General features: G+C 44.8%; 12 non-coding genes and 1 pseudogene across 12 annotated transcripts; all 13 read right to left on the bottom strand.

Moving 5' to 3' along the window:
- Positions 1 to 504: 504 nt before the first annotated feature.
- LOC130396144 (5S ribosomal RNA) lies at positions 505 to 625 on the bottom strand (annotated as a pseudogene).
- Positions 626 to 1,153: 528 nt separating this feature from the next.
- On the bottom strand, positions 1,154 to 1,272 carry LOC130396326 (5S ribosomal RNA). The gene has a single exon (XR_008898976.1). It is a non-coding gene; the product is annotated as a 5S ribosomal RNA (ribosomal RNA).
- A 519-nt stretch (positions 1,273 to 1,791) lies between these two features.
- On the bottom strand, positions 1,792 to 1,910 carry LOC130400793 (5S ribosomal RNA). The gene has a single exon (XR_008903266.1). It is a non-coding gene; the product is annotated as a 5S ribosomal RNA (ribosomal RNA).
- Positions 1,911 to 2,440: 530 nt separating this feature from the next.
- LOC130398031 (5S ribosomal RNA) lies at positions 2,441 to 2,559 on the bottom strand. Its single transcript, XR_008900618.1, has one exon. It is a non-coding gene; the product is annotated as a 5S ribosomal RNA (ribosomal RNA).
- Positions 2,560 to 3,078: 519 nt separating this feature from the next.
- On the bottom strand, positions 3,079 to 3,197 carry LOC130399535 (5S ribosomal RNA). Its single transcript, XR_008902040.1, has one exon. It is a non-coding gene; the product is annotated as a 5S ribosomal RNA (ribosomal RNA).
- A 520-nt stretch (positions 3,198 to 3,717) lies between these two features.
- On the bottom strand, positions 3,718 to 3,836 carry LOC130398019 (5S ribosomal RNA). The gene has a single exon (XR_008900607.1). It is a non-coding gene; the product is annotated as a 5S ribosomal RNA (ribosomal RNA).
- Positions 3,837 to 4,365: 529 nt separating this feature from the next.
- Positions 4,366 to 4,484, bottom strand: LOC130400032 (5S ribosomal RNA). The gene has a single exon (XR_008902518.1). It is a non-coding gene; the product is annotated as a 5S ribosomal RNA (ribosomal RNA).
- Positions 4,485 to 5,013: 529 nt separating this feature from the next.
- LOC130394800 (5S ribosomal RNA) lies at positions 5,014 to 5,131 on the bottom strand. Its single transcript, XR_008897923.1, has one exon. It is a non-coding gene; the product is annotated as a 5S ribosomal RNA (ribosomal RNA).
- A 521-nt stretch (positions 5,132 to 5,652) lies between these two features.
- On the bottom strand, positions 5,653 to 5,771 carry LOC130400505 (5S ribosomal RNA). The gene has a single exon (XR_008902987.1). It is a non-coding gene; the product is annotated as a 5S ribosomal RNA (ribosomal RNA).
- A 528-nt stretch (positions 5,772 to 6,299) lies between these two features.
- LOC130395220 (5S ribosomal RNA) lies at positions 6,300 to 6,418 on the bottom strand. Its single transcript, XR_008898301.1, has one exon. It is a non-coding gene; the product is annotated as a 5S ribosomal RNA (ribosomal RNA).
- Positions 6,419 to 6,937: 519 nt separating this feature from the next.
- Positions 6,938 to 7,056, bottom strand: LOC130400726 (5S ribosomal RNA). Its single transcript, XR_008903202.1, has one exon. It is a non-coding gene; the product is annotated as a 5S ribosomal RNA (ribosomal RNA).
- A 7,070-nt stretch (positions 7,057 to 14,126) lies between these two features.
- On the bottom strand, positions 14,127 to 14,245 carry LOC130399754 (5S ribosomal RNA). The gene has a single exon (XR_008902254.1). It is a non-coding gene; the product is annotated as a 5S ribosomal RNA (ribosomal RNA).
- Positions 14,246 to 14,774: 529 nt separating this feature from the next.
- Positions 14,775 to 14,893, bottom strand: LOC130398008 (5S ribosomal RNA). Its single transcript, XR_008900595.1, has one exon. It is a non-coding gene; the product is annotated as a 5S ribosomal RNA (ribosomal RNA).
- Between the last annotated feature and the right edge of the window lie 269 nt (positions 14,894 to 15,162).

Raw genomic sequence — 15,162 nt, 5'->3', positions numbered from 1 at the left:
GTTTTATACAGTAGCACATAAGGAGTGAGAAAGCTGCTGAGGCTCGACGTTACACTCTTACAAAAACAATCATTAGTTAGATATAAACGGCAGTAATTGATTCAGTAGACTCCTTATCCATGTAAACGATCATTGTGACATCTGAATTCATTAATTATCTGAAATACACTGCGTGTGCGTGTGATGTTAAATTTTGAACCAAGGTTAACGGTTAAAGTGTCAGAGAATGGGTGGTGATTTTTTGACGTCCTCCCATGATCTGAAGTGAGCGTGCGTGTTTGTGTTGGTGAAAGTTTAAGAAATGTACAACTGTCGGTTCAGCTCTCTGGTGCTCCCTGCTGGCAGTATCACTATACTGTCCTCATGTTTCACAAAAATAGTTTTGAGAGACGTTGTCAGTTTTTGTATGTTGCTTAAATCCTCCAAAGCGGTTGGCAGTAAACATCAGGTCACGGTACGCCACGGTAGGCCACGGAGTCAATGAGCTCGAGTTGAAAAAGAAAAATCTTACAGCACCTGGTATTCCCAGGCGGTCTCCCATCCAAGTACTAACCCAGTCCCGACCTGCTTAGCTTCCCGAGATCAGACGAGATCGGGCGTGTTCAGGGTGGTATGGACCGTAAGCAATTAGTGCAGGCGCAAAACCAGGTTTTATACAGTAGCACATAAGGAGTGAGAAAGCTGCTGAGGCTCGACGTTACACTTTTACAAAAACAATCATTAGTTAGATATAACGGCAGTAATTGATTCAGTAGGACTCCTTATCCATGTAAACGATCATTGTGACATCTGAATTCATTAATTATCTGAAATACACTGCGTGTGCGTGTGATGTTAAATGTTTGAACCAAGGTTAACGGTTAAAGTGTCAGAGAATGGGTGGTGATTTTTTGACGTCCTCCCATGATCTGAAGTGAGCGTGAGTGTTTGTGTTGGTGAAAGTTTAAGAAATGTACAACTGTCGGTTCAGCTCTCTGGTGCTCCCTGCTGGCAGTATCACTATACTGTCCTCATGTTTCACAAAAATAGTTTTGAGAGACGTTGTCAGTTTTTGTATGTTGCTTAAATCCTCCAAAGCGGTTGGCAGTAAACATCAGGTCACGGTACGCCACGGTAGGCCACGGAGTCAATGAGCTCGAGTTGAAAAAGAAAAAGCTTACGGCACCTGGTATTCCCAGGCGGTCTCCCATCCAAGTACTAACCAGGCCCGACCCTGCTTAGCTTCCGAGATCAGACGAGATCGGGCGTGTTCAGGGTGGTATGGCCGTAAGCAATTAGTGCTAGGCGCAAAACCAGGTTTTATACAGTAGCACATAAGGAGTGAGAAAGCTGCTGAGGCTCGACGTTACACTTTTACAAAAACAATCATTAGTTAGATATAAACGGCAGTAATTGATTCAGTAGGACTCCTTATCCATGTAAACGATCATTGTGACATCTGAATTCATTAATTATCTGAAATACACTGCGTGTGCGTGTGATGTTAAATGTTTGAACCAAGGTTAACGGTTAAAGTGTCAGAGAATGGGTGGTGATTTTTTGACGTCCTCCCATGATCTGAAGTGAGCGTGCGTGTTTGTGTTGGTGAAAGTTTAAGAAATGTACAACTGTCGGTTCAGCTCTCTGGTGCTCCCTGCTGGCAGTATCACTATACTGTCCTCATGTTTCACAAAAATAGTTTTGAGAGAAGTTGTCAGTTTTTGTATGTTGCTTAAATCCTCCAAAGCGGTTGGCAGTAAACATCTAGTCACGGTACGCCACGGAGTCAATGAGCTCGAGTTGAAAAAGAAAAGCTTACGGCACCTGGTATTCCCAGGCGGTCTCCCATCCAAGTACTAACCAGGCCCAACCCTGCTTAGCTTCCAAGATCAGACGAGATCGGGCATGTTCAGGGTGGTATGGCCATAAGCAATTAGTGCTGGCGCAAAACCAGGTTTTATACAGTAGCACATAAGGAGTGAGAAAGCTGCTGAGGCTTGACGTTACACTTTTACAAAAACAATCATCAGTTAGATATAAACGGCAGTAATTGATTCAGTAGGACTCCTTATCCATGTAAACGATCATTGTGACATCTGAATTCATTAATTATCTGAAATACACTGCGTGTGCGTGTGATGTTAAATGTTTGAACCAAGGTTAACGGTTAAAGTGTCAGAGAATGGGTGGTGATTTTTTGACTGTCCTCCCATGATCTGAAGTGAGCGTGCGTGTTTGCGTTGGTGAAAGTTTAAGAAATGTACAACTGTCGGTTCAGCTCTCTGGTGCTCCCTGCTGGCAGTATCACTATATTGTCCTCATGTTTCACAAAAATAGTTTTGAGAGACGTTGTCAGTTTTTGAATGTTGCTTAAATCCTCCAAAGCGGTTGGCAGTAAACATCAGGTCACGGTACGCCACGGTAGGCCACGGAGTCAATGAGCTCGAGTTGAAAAAGAAAAAGCTTACAGCACCTGGTATTCCCAGGCGGTCTCCCATCCAAGTACTAACCAGGCCCGACCCTGCTTAGCTTCCGAGATCAGACGAGATCGGGCGTGTTCAGGGTGGTATGGCCGTAAGCAACTAGTGCAGGCGCAAAACCAGGTTTTATACAGTAGCACATAAGGAGTGAGAAAGCTGCTGAGGCTCGACGTTACACTCTTACAAAAACAATCATTAGTTAGATATAAACGGCAGTAATTGATTCAGTAGGACTCCTTATCCATGTAAACGATCATTGTGACATCTGAATTCATTAATTATCTGAAATACACTGCGTGTGCGTGTGATGTTAAATGTTTGAACCAAGGTTAACGGTTAAAGTGTCAGAGAATGGGTGGTGATTTTTTGACGTCCTCCCATGATCTGAAGTGAGCGTGCGTGTTTGTGTTGGTGAAAGTTTAAGAAATGTACAACTGTCGGTTCAGCTCTCTGGTGCTCCCTGCTGGCAGTATCACTATACTGTCCTCATGTTTCACAAAAATAGTTTTGAGAGACGTTGTCAGTTTTTGTATGTTGCTTAAATCCTCCAAAGCGGTTGGCAGTAAACATCAGGTCACGGTACGCCACGGAGTCAATGAGCTCGAGTTGAAAAAGAAAATGCTTACAGCACCTGGTATTCCCAGGCGGTCTCCCATCCAAGTACTAACCAGGCCCGACCCTGCTTAGCTTCCGAGATCAGACGAGATCGGGCGTGTTCAGGGTGGTATGGCCGTAAGCAATTAGTGCAGGCGCAAAACCAGGTTTTATACAGTAGCACATAAGGAGTGAGAAAGCTGCTGAGGCTCGACGTTACACTCTTACAAAAACAATCATTAGTTAGATATAAACGGCAGTAATTGATTCAGTAGGACTCCTTATCCATGTAAACGATCATTGTGACATCTGAATTACATTAATTATCTGAAATACACTGCGTGTGCGTGTGATGTTAAATGTTTGAACCAAGGTTAACGGTTAAAGTGTCAGAGAATGGGTGGTGATTTTTTGACGTCCTCCCATGATCTGAAGTGAGCGTGCGTGTTTGTGTTGGTGAAAGTTTAAGAAATGTACAACTGTCGGTTCAGCTCTCTGGTGCTCCCTGCTGGCAGTATCACTATACTGTCCTCATGTTTCACAAAAATAGTTTTGAGAGACGTTGTCAGTTTTTGTATGTTGCTTAAATCCTCCAAAGCGGTTGGCAGTAAACATCAGGTCACGGTACGCCACGGAGTCAATGAGCTCGAGTTGAAAAAGAAAAAGCTTACAGCACCTGGTATTCCCAGGCGGTCTCCCATCCAAGTACTAACCAGGCCCGACCCTGCTTAGCTTCCGAGATCAGACGAGATCGGGCGTGTTCAGGGTGGTATGGCCGTAAGCAATTAGTGCAGGCGCAAAACCAGGTTTTATACAGTAGCACATAAGGAGTGAGAAAGCTGCTGAGGCTCGACGTTACACTCTTACAAAAACAATCATTAGTTAGATATAAACGGCAGTAATTGATTCAGTAGGACTCCTTATCCATGTAAACGATCATTGTGACATATGAATTCATTAATTATCTGAAATACACTGCGTGTGCGTGTGATGTTAAATGTTTGAACCAAGGTTAACGGTTAAAGTGTCAGAGAATGGGTGGTGATTTTTTGACGTCCTCCCATGATCTGAAGTGAGCGTGCGTGTTTGTGTTGGTGAAAGTTTAAGAAATGTACAACTGTCGGTTCAGCTCTCTGGTGCTCCCTGCTGGCAGTATCACTATACTGTCCTCATGTTTCACAAAAATAGTTTTGAGAGACGTTGTCAGTTTTTGTATGTTGCTTAAATCCTCCAAAGCGGTTGGCAGTAAACATCAGGTCACGGTACGCCACGGTAGGCCACGGAGGCAATGAGCTCGAGTTGAAAAAGAAAAAGCTTACAGCACCTGGTATTCCCAGGCGGTCTCCCATCCAAGTACTAACCAGGCCCGACCCTGCTTAGCTTCCGAGATCAGACGAGATCGGGCGTGTTCAGGGTGGTTTGGCCGTAAGCAAATAGTGCAGGCGCAAAACCAGGTTTTATACAGTAGCACATAAGGAGTGAGAAAGCTGCTGAGGCTCGACGTTACACTTTTACAAAAACAATCATTAGTTAGATATAAACGGCAGTAATTGATTCAGTAGGACTCCTTATCCATGTAAACGATCATTGTGACATCTGAATTCATTAATTATCTGAAATACACTGCGTGTGCGTGTGATGTTAAATGTTTGAACCAAGGTTAACGGTTAAAGTGTCAGAGAATGGGTGGTGATTTTTTGACGTCCTCCCATGATCTGAAGTGAGCGTGCGTGTTTGTGTTGGTGAAAGTTTAAGAAATGTACAACTGTCGTTTCAGCTCTCTGGTGCTCCCTGCTGGCAGTATCACTATACTGTCCTCATGTTTCACAAAAATAGTTTTGAGAGACGTTGTCAGTTTTTGTATGTTGCTTAAATCCTCCAAAGCGGTTGGCAGTAAACATCAGGTCACGGTACGCCACGGCAGGCCACGGAGGCAATGAGCTCGAGTTGAAAAAGAAAAAGCTTACAGCACCTGGTATTCCCAGGCGGTCTCCCATCCAAGTACTAACCAGGCCCGACCCTGCTTAGCTCCGAGATCAGACGAGATCGGGCATGTTCAGGGTGGTATGGCCGTAAGCAATTAGTGCAGGCGCAAAACCAGGTTTTATACAGTAGCACATAAGGAGTGAGAAAGCTGCTGAGGCTCGACGTTACACTCTTACAAAAACAATCATTAGTTAGATATAAACGGCAGTAATTGATTCAGTAGGACTCCTTATCCATGTAAACGATCATTGTGACATCTGAATTCATTAATTACCTGAAATACACTGCGTGTGCGTGTGATGTTAAATGTTTGAACCAAGGTTAACGGTTAAAGTGTCAGAGAATGGGTGGTGATTTTTTGACGTCCTCCCATGATCTGAAGTGAGCGTGCGTGTTTGTGTTGGTGAAAGTTTAAGAAATGTACAACTAGATCGGTTCAGCTCTCTGGTGCTCCCTGCTGGCAGTATCACTATACTGTCCTCATGTTTCACAAAAATAGTTTTGAGAGACGTTGTCAGTTTTTGTATGTTGCTTAAATCCTCCAAAGCGGTTGGCAGTAAACATCAGGTCACGGTACGCCACGGAGTCAATGAGCTCGAGTTGAAAAAGAAAAAGCTTACAGCACCTGGTATTCCCAGGCGGTCTCCCATCCAAGTACTAACCAGGCCTGACCCTGCTTAGCTTCCGAGATCAGACGAGATCGGGCGTGTTCAGGGTGGTATGGCCGTAAGCAATTAGTGCAGGCGCAAAACCAGGTTTTATACAGTAGCACATAAGGAGTGAGAAAGCTGCTGAGGCTCGACGTTACACTCTTACAAAAACAATCATTAGTTAGATATAAACGGCAGTAATTGATTCAGTAGGACTCCTTATCCATGTAAACGATCATTGTGACATCTGAATTCATTAATTATCTGAAATACACTGCGTGTGCGTGTGATGTTAAATGTTTGAACCAAGGTTAACGGTTAAAGTGTCAGAGAATGGGTGGTGATTTTTTGACGTCCTCCCATGATCTGAAGTGAGCGTGCGTGTTTGTGTTGGTGAAAGTTTAAGAAATGTACAACTGTCGGTTCAGCTCTCTGGTGCTCCCTGCTGGCAGTATCACTATACTGTCCTCATGTTTCACAAAAATAGTTTTGAGAGACGTTGTCAGTTTTTGTATGTTGCTTAAATCCTCCAAAGCGGTTGGCAGTAAACATCAGGTCACGGTACGCCACGGTAGGCCACGGAGTCAATGAGCTCGAGTTGAAAAAGAAAATCTTACAGCACCTGGTATTCCCAGGCGGTCTCCCATCCAAGTACTAACCCGTCCCGACCCTGCTTAGCTCCCGAGTTCAGACGAGATCGGGCGTGTTCAGGGTGGTATGACCGTAAGCAATTAGTGTAGGCGCAAAACCAGGTTTTATACAGTAGCACATAAGGAGTGAGAAAGCGGCTGAGGCTCGACGTTACACTTTTACAAAAACAATCATTAGTTAGATATAAACGGCAGTAATTGATTCAGTAGGACTCCTTATCCATGTAAACGATCATTGTGACATCTGAATTCATTAATTATCTGAAATACACTGCGTGTGCGTGTGATGTTAAATGTTTGAACCAAGGTTAACGGTTAAAGTGTCAGAGAATGGGTGGTGATTTTTTGACGTCCTCCCATGATCTGAAGTGAGCGTGCATGTTTGTGTTGGTGAAAGTTTAAGAAATGTACAACTGTCGGTTCAGCTCTCTGGTGCTCCCTGCTGGCAGTATCACTATACTGTCCTCATGTTTCACAAAAACAGTTTTGAGAGACGTTGTCAGTTTTTGTATGTTGCTTAAATCCTCCAAAGCGGTTGGCAGTAAACATCAGGTCACGGTACACCACGGAGTCAATGAGCTCGAGTTGAAAAAGAAAAAGCTTACAGCACCTGGTATTCCCAGGCGGTCTCCCATCCAAGTACTAACCAGGCCCGACCCTGCTTAGCTTCCGAGATCAGGCGAGATCAGGCGTTTTCAGGGTGGTATGGCCGTAAGCAATTAGTGAAGGCGCAAAACCAGGTTTTATACAGTAGCACATAAGGAGTGAGAAAGCTGCTGAGGCTCGACGTTACACTCTTACAAAAACAATCATTAGTTAGATATAAACAGCAGTAATTGATTCAGTAGGACTCCTTATCCATGTAAACGATCATTGTGACATCTGAATTCATTAATTATCTGAAATACACTGCGTGTGCGTGTGATGTTAAATGTTTGAACCAAGGTTAACGGTTAAAGTGTCAGAGAATGGGTGGTGATTTTTTGACGTCCTCCCATGATCTGAAGTGAGCGTGCGTGTTTGTGTTGGTGAAAGTTTAAGAAATGTACAACTGTCGGTTCAGCTCTCTGGTGCTCCCTGCTGGCAGTATCACTATACTGTCCTCATGTTTCACAAAAATAGTTTTGAGAGACGTTGTCAGTTTTTGTATGTTGCTTAAATCCTCCAAAGCGGTTGGCAGTAAACATCAGGTCACGGTACGCCACGGTAGGCCACGGAGGCAATGAGCTCGAGTTGAAAAAGAAAAAGCTTACAGCACCTGGTATTCCCAGGCGGTCTCCCATCCAAGTACTAACCAGGCCCGACCCAGCTTAGCTTCTGAGATCAGACGAGATCGGGCGTGTTTTTTTTTAATCTTTTTTATTATCAAAAATATATTCAATTTTATACAATTACGCATTCATTTATACATATATCAAATAAAAGTAAATGAAAAACTGCCCACAAATTAAACCACAAACCGCACAAACAATTAACTAAACACACTTTCTCTTTTAAATTAAAAATAAGAACCACACAGCAAAAACAGTATCTTTTCCCAAATACACTTACCCTCGAAATTAAACCGCCCCTCAGTCCCAAAGCACAAACCGAACAGCCCAAACCCAGAATTTTTAACCTCGAACATTTACCCACAAAATTAAACCACCCCTCATTCGAAAAAAAACACACAAAACCAAAATCCCACACAAAACTCCCTCGCTCTCCCACCTCCAAAATTATGCCACCCCCTTTAAACCACCCAAATCAACCCCAAACGGTGCCCTGCTCAGTCATCCATACAATTCCATTCTCATTCACACCACATACTCCCGCACTCTCTACAAACATACTCACAAACAAAGCCTCGTCCACAACATACAGCATTCGTAAGTGTCTTTTCCATTCATTCACAAACAGCCTCCATGCATCCAACTTTCTCCTTTCATACAGCGCAAAATTGCGCCTGTTAAAAATCGCCCTCCTTGCAAATCCAAAGATCATATTGATCATTTTCCAATTTCTATATTTCCTACTCACTCCCAAGAGTACAGACAATTCCCACCCCCGTTCCACCCAGCAGTCTCCCACACTGCACCCTCCCAGCAGCCCCTTGATTTTTCCCCAGAATTCCACTAGCTCGCAACAATACACAAAAATGTGATTCACGTCTTCATCCCCACTTTCACACACCATACACGTCCTCCCATACACTCCCCTGTGCATTTGGTGCAGGATGATGCATGTGAAAATCCTCCTGTGCCTTATCTTGAAATCAAGATCAAATATTGCATGCGGTGTGTGCGGTATGTTAATGTACTTCCACAAAATGTTGGGTGTAATGTCCGGATATGTGTCTGCCCATTTACTCTCACATGTGGGTTTTTGCACTCTATGTGTCAATGCATGCTTGTACCAAATCTTTGTCTTGACATCAGTAATGGCGTGTGACTCCCCCCCCAGGCACAGGAAGATTCCCACCACATCATCCTGCCCAACCCTCCCCTTATTTCTAAACCCGTCCCCCCATTCACTCATCACACACTCTTCCACTCTCTCCAACACTTTCACAATCACTCCCCTCCTATATGTTATCCCCTTCTCTCTCATTATCCTAATCACTCTTTCTTTATCCCATCTCCCTCCCCTGTCGACTAGATCTCCCACCCGCTTCAGCCCCGCCCTCTCAAGAGCCACGCTCTTGATGACCCCTCCGCCCCCTTGTTTAAAATATGGGCTGGAGAGGAAAGGTAGCCTCATCACAGACGCTCTTGACTCGCATACGAGTGCAGTCTTATGAAACAGCAGGAACCACGCGTTGAGCACCTCCTGGAAGAACCGCGGCAGATGTGCATATGCCGCTGCGTTCTGCGTCTGCAACAAATTGTCATCACTTAAGAGACCAAATGTGCTCAGCCACTGGCTGAAGTGGCCCTTCCAGGCCGCCTCCCGACTTGCATCCCTAAATTTGCCTATCAATTTAGTTCGTAACGCAGTTCTTTTTGCGAGTACGTCCATCAATCCTAGCCCACCCTGATCATTGACCCTTATCAGCGTTCTATGCGCTATACTGGCTGCTTTGCTCCTCCAAATAAAGTCTCTAACGACTTTGGCAATCTTCTGCTCAGCCCAAGTCGGAAGCGCACAAGTGCTCAAGGCATGATTCACCTGCGACAACACTAGAGCATTGGTGACGGCCACCCTTCCCCTCAACAGCAGACCCCTAGCCCTCCACATACTCAGGGTCTTTTGCATACGCCCAATAACATCCTTCCACGTCAAATCATCGCATTCATTCTCATCACTACCAACATACACTCCGAGCACTTTTCTTTGATTCTCCACTACTTTGAATCCCCATTTGTTATCTAGGTCTTTGTTCCTACCCATCCCCATTATTTCAGATTTCTCCATATTAATTTTTGCTCCTGAAGCTCTCTCATACGTTTCTATATGTTTCAACACTATATCCACATCACTCTCACTTTTTACCATTACATTAATATCATCCGCATACTGCATTAAACTAATTTTTCCCTTACCTATTCCACACACTCTTTTGTCATTCAAAATTAAAGCCGCCAACGGCTCCGCCACCATGCTATAGAGCAGTGCTGACATTGGGCAGCCCTGCCTCACTGACCTCTTGACATCGAAAGAGTCAGTCAGAGCACCGTTACACTTAATTTTACTCTTAGCCCCCCCATAGAGCAATCCCACCCACCCCCTTAATTTAGTCCCAAGTCCAAGTTTCTCCAGTACCCTCCCCAAAAAATCCTGATCCACCCTATCAAACGCTTTGTTTAAATCAATCCCCAGCCACAATCCTCCCTCCCCTTCCATATCTCTAACTACCTGTTTTATTGTTAATATCGAATCCCCAATGTCCCTCCCCGGAATGCTATACGCTTGAGTTGGACCTATTACTGAGCCTATTACCTCCCTCATTCTATTCGCAAGTATCTTAGCAATAATTTTATAGTCAGTGTTGAGTAGACTGATTGGCCTATAGTTATCAAGATTTTTGTTATCACCCTTATTTTTATAAAAAATCGTAATTATGCCTAATCCCATACTCTCCGGGAGCCAGCCTGTTTTCTCCACATACTTGCAGAGTTTTTCAACCACCGGAGCCAGAATTCCCTTAAAGCCGACGTAAAACTCGGCTGTCAGACCATCACTCCCCGGGCTCTTATTCTTGTTTAGTCCATCAATAGCACTATAAATCTCTTGCACAGAAAATTCACAATCGCACCAAGCACTATCCTCCCTACTTAAAGTCCTCTCCAGTGCCTCTAAGGCCTCTCCCACACTATCCTCATCACATGCATCTTTTTTAAATAAACACTCATAATAATCCCTAACTACTTTTAATATCTCTTCCTTATCAGTTATTATTTGACCACCATTATCTAATACCTCCTTTATCTCCGTTTTATTTTGTTTTTGTTTTTCCAAACCCAGGAAAAAGGCTGTGCTCCTTTCCCCTTCGTACATATATTGTATCCTGCTTCTAATAGCAGCCCCTCTACACTTCGCTACCTCTAAGGCACTCAATTTTTCTTTTAAATCCACATATTTTTCCGTACATATATTACCCTCCTCATCTAACAGTTTAATTTCCTCATTTAGTTGTTTTCTCAAATGAACCTCCTCTGCATTTTCCCTTTTCCTTTTTTCTATACCATACCTGACACATTTGTTTTTAATTCTTATTTTCACACTCTCCCACCACACACTCATATTCGCATCATCATTCCATTCATCCATCGTTCTCTTCAAAAAAAAACCCATGCTCTTCATAAACACAGCATCTCCCAAAAAGCTGGCATTAAAGCACCAAGGCCTCTGGTTGACACTCCCTCCCCTCCCTCCCACCTCTAACCTAATCCCCGCGTGGTCACTCCAGGTATTATTGATGTATTCCACACTCTTAATTAATTTAACATTACCACTTTGTACCAACACAAAGTCAATCCTACTCTGTTTCAGAGTATTAGCAACAAGTTGCCTCCTTGAAAAAACCTTTTCCCACGGGTGTAGGACTCTCCATATGTCTACCAATTGATAGTTCTCCATCAAGTCCCTAAGGGTTTGCCTAGTGCTGTCCCCTTTAAACGTATTGTTACTCGATAAATCAGACCGAGTCAAAATAACATTAAAATCCCCCACAATCATACAGTTAGGGTTGCACCACACATTTAAACCAGCCAAAAAAACCCTCCTCTCCTTCTCCCCATTGGGTGCATGTAAATTAATTATTCTAAGTTCCCTCCCCTCATAAACACAATCAACAACTAACAACCTCCCCTCTAAATCTCTATGAACTAAATTAATCCCCGTTATTTTAGCACTATTAAAACATATTGCCACTCCCCTGGCCCTGGGAGTCCCTTCAGAAAAATAAATCTGGCCTTTCCACTGCTTTCTACTCCTATTCAGTAGGTTGTCATCCCACCTAGTTTCCTGTAAACACAAAATATCAGCTCTTATGTCCAATATGGCATTTCTTTTATATTCAGTTCTCATACCGTTCGCATTCAGGGAAAAAATAACCAAAGCCATAAATAATAAAAAATAAAATAAGGAAAAACCAACGAAAAAGAGCCAGCTAGCACAATAACCTTCATCAAAAAAAATTAACAATTCTTATTCTTCTTCCCACTCCCCTCCGTCTTTTGCTTTGCGGACATCCTTTTTTTCGCCTCCCTTAGCTCCTCCATGTCCATATCACTCCCCGAGCTCCCCTCCCTCACAGTATTATCCACAAAATCCCCACTCTCACCCACCTCATCATTGCCCCAAATCATTTTAAGTACAGTTTTCCCCGTCCCATCCCCAAACATTCTTACCCCTTCCCGTCTTTCACCTCTGCCTCTCACGCTCCTGTCTCCCTGCCGCCGCGGCAGGCCCTCGCTCCGCTCTCCCCTCAGGTCCGCAGGCTGGCCCGAGGTGAGCTCCTCCTCCAGCAACGTGGGGAATTCCTCCCCCCCAGAGGCACCGTCCCGGTCCATGCTCGCGCCCATGCCCTCCTCCTCGTCCTCACCACCACCGTCATCCGGCGCCCCCGGTTCGTCACCATCCAGCTCGCCGCCGTCCTCCTCCGCCTCCTTCTCCACCGGGCATATACAGTCTCTCTCTCTCCTCCGGCATGTCAGACACTTTGCCACCCCAGTGGCACACTCCCGAGCGTAGTGGCCCTGGCATCCGCAATTATGACAGGTAAAATCCGGGCACTCACGCAGGATGTGGCCCGGCTGCATACAGCTCCTACAAACCTTCATCTGGCGGTCGTGGATTACTCTAAAGTATTCAACACCCGTTGCGGTATTGAATTTAGTGGAATATGGCAAGGATTGCACGAGCTCATTAAATTTGACCCGTACAATCCTTGTACCATCGGCAATATTGGTGCCCGGCCACATCCTCCTCTTGATTGACGAAAGCGCCCGGACTCCCCACCCACTTAGTTTATCCAGGATTTCCGCATCAGAAATGTATGCTGGCAGGGTAAGAAAGGAAACCACCAGCTCGTCATTACATAGTTCTCTGGCAATAATCCTAGTGTTGTGTATTTTAAACCCATCGAGCAGACGGTCCTTCCCCCTCTCTCCGCACACCGTCACCTCCAGCTTCCCGAGGGCCAGCACCCTACAGGCCCGGATTTCTCCGCACACGACCGCCATAGCCTTCATTAATTCTCCTATGGGTATAACGTCCCCGCACTGCTCCACGCAAACCGTGAGCCTCCTCTCATACATGCGCTCTACCTTCTTAATCCCGTCCACTGTTTCTCCACCAGCCACCTGCTCTTGCCCGCCTCCAGCCGCCTTGCCGTTCCCATCTCCCCCGCTCTCTCCTTCTCTCCTTTCTCCTCCCGACTCCTCCGCAACACTCCTTCCTCCTCGCAACCCGCCAGCTTTTCCGTCCTCCTCCACCTCAAGTCCTGCTCCATTCACCGTCCCTCCAGCTCGCTGCCCGCCGGCACTCATTTCGCCCGGTGGCTTCGCCGAAGCTAGGCCCCGGATCATTCTCGCCTCCACCGTTGCAAACAAACAAAACGACTGGAAAAGTATATATATAATAACTCAGAGCGATCCCCCAACAGTCTATGACTGCGGGGGACGAAAAAAAACACAAAATAACTGGCTTGTTAGACCAGATAGCAACACTCCAAAATTCTCTCCACCAGAACAAACAATTTACCATGCGGCTGTCCAAAAAAAAACACTACGTACTCCAACACTGTAGGGGGCGTCAGGGTGGTATGGCCGTAAGCAATTAGTGCAGGCGCAAAACCAGGTTTTATACAGTAGCACATAAGGAGTGAGAAAGCTGCTGAGGCTCGACGTTACACTTTTACAAAAACAATCATTAGTTAGATATAAACGGCAGTAATTGATTCAGTAGGACTCCTTATCCATGTAAACGATCATTGTGACATCTGAATTCATTAATTATCTGAAATACACTGCATGTGCGTGTGATGTTAAATGTTTGAACCAAGGTTAACGGTTAAAGTGTCAGAGAATGGGTGGTGATTTTTTGACGTCCTCCCATGATCTGAAGTGAGCGTGCGTGTTTGTGTTGGTGAAATTTTAAGAAATGTACAACTGTCGGTTCAGCTCTCTGGTGCTCCCTGCTGGCAGTATCACTATACTGTCCTCATGTTTCACAAAAATAGTTTTGAGAGACGTTGTCAGATTTTGTATGTTGCTTAAATCCTCCAAAGCGGTTGGCAGTAAACATCAGGTCACGGTACGCCACGGTAGGCCACGGAGTCAATGAGCTCGAGTTGAAAAAGAAAAAGATTACAGCACCTGGTATTCCCAGGCGGTCTCCCATCCAAGTACTAACCAGGCCCTACCCTGCTTAGCTTCCGAGATCAGACGAGATCGGGCGTGTTCAGGGTGGTATGGCCGTAAGCAATTAGTGCAGGCGCAAAACCAGGTTTTATACAGTAGCACATAAGGAGTGAGAAAGCTGCTGAGGCTCGACGTTACACTTTTACAAATACTATCATTAGTTAGATATAAACGGCAGTAATTGATTCAGTAGGACTCCTTATCCATGTAAACGATCATTGTGACATCTGAATTCATTAATTATCTGAAATACACTGCGTGTGCGTGTGATGTTAAATGTTTGAACCAAGGTTAACGGTTAAAGTGTCAGAGAATGGGTGGTGATTTTTTGACGTCCTCCCATGATCTGAAGTGAGCGTGCGTGTTTGTGTTGGTGAAAGTTTAAGAAATGTACAACTGTCGGTTCAGCTCTCTGGTGCTCCCTGCTGGCAGTATCACTATACTGTCCTCATGTTTCACAAAAATAGTTTTGAGAGACGTTGTCAGTTTTTGTATGTTGCTTAAATCCTCCAAAGCGGTTGGCAGTAAACATCAGGTCACGGTACGCCACGGTAGGCCACGGAGGCAATGAGCTCGAGTTGAAAAAGAAAAAGCTTACAGCACCTGGTATTCCCAGGCGGTCTCCCATCCAAGTACTAACCAGGCCCGACCCTGCTTAGCTTCCGAGATCAGACGAGATCGGGCGTGTTCAGGGTGGTATGGCCGTAAGCAATTAGTGCAGGCGCAAAACCAGGTTTTATACAGTAGCACATAAGGAGTGAGAAAGCTGCTGAGGCTCGACGTTACACTTTTACAAAAACAATCATTAGTTAGATATAAACGGCAGTAATTGATTCAGTAGGACTCCTTATCCATGTAAACGATCATTGTGACATCTGAATTCATTAATTATCTGAAATACACTGCGTGTGCGTGTGATGTTAAATGTTTGAACCAAGGTTAACGGTTAAAGTGTCAGAGAATGGGTGGTGATTTTTTG

The sequence above is a fragment of the Gadus chalcogrammus genome, chromosome 12, assembly GCF_026213295.1.
Source record: "Gadus chalcogrammus isolate NIFS_2021 chromosome 12, NIFS_Gcha_1.0, whole genome shotgun sequence".
In the NCBI taxonomy this organism is placed as follows: Eukaryota; Metazoa; Chordata; class Actinopteri; order Gadiformes; family Gadidae; genus Gadus; species Gadus chalcogrammus.
The sequence above is the reverse complement of the archived record's forward strand: the minus strand, read 5'-3'. Positions and strand labels throughout refer to the sequence as shown.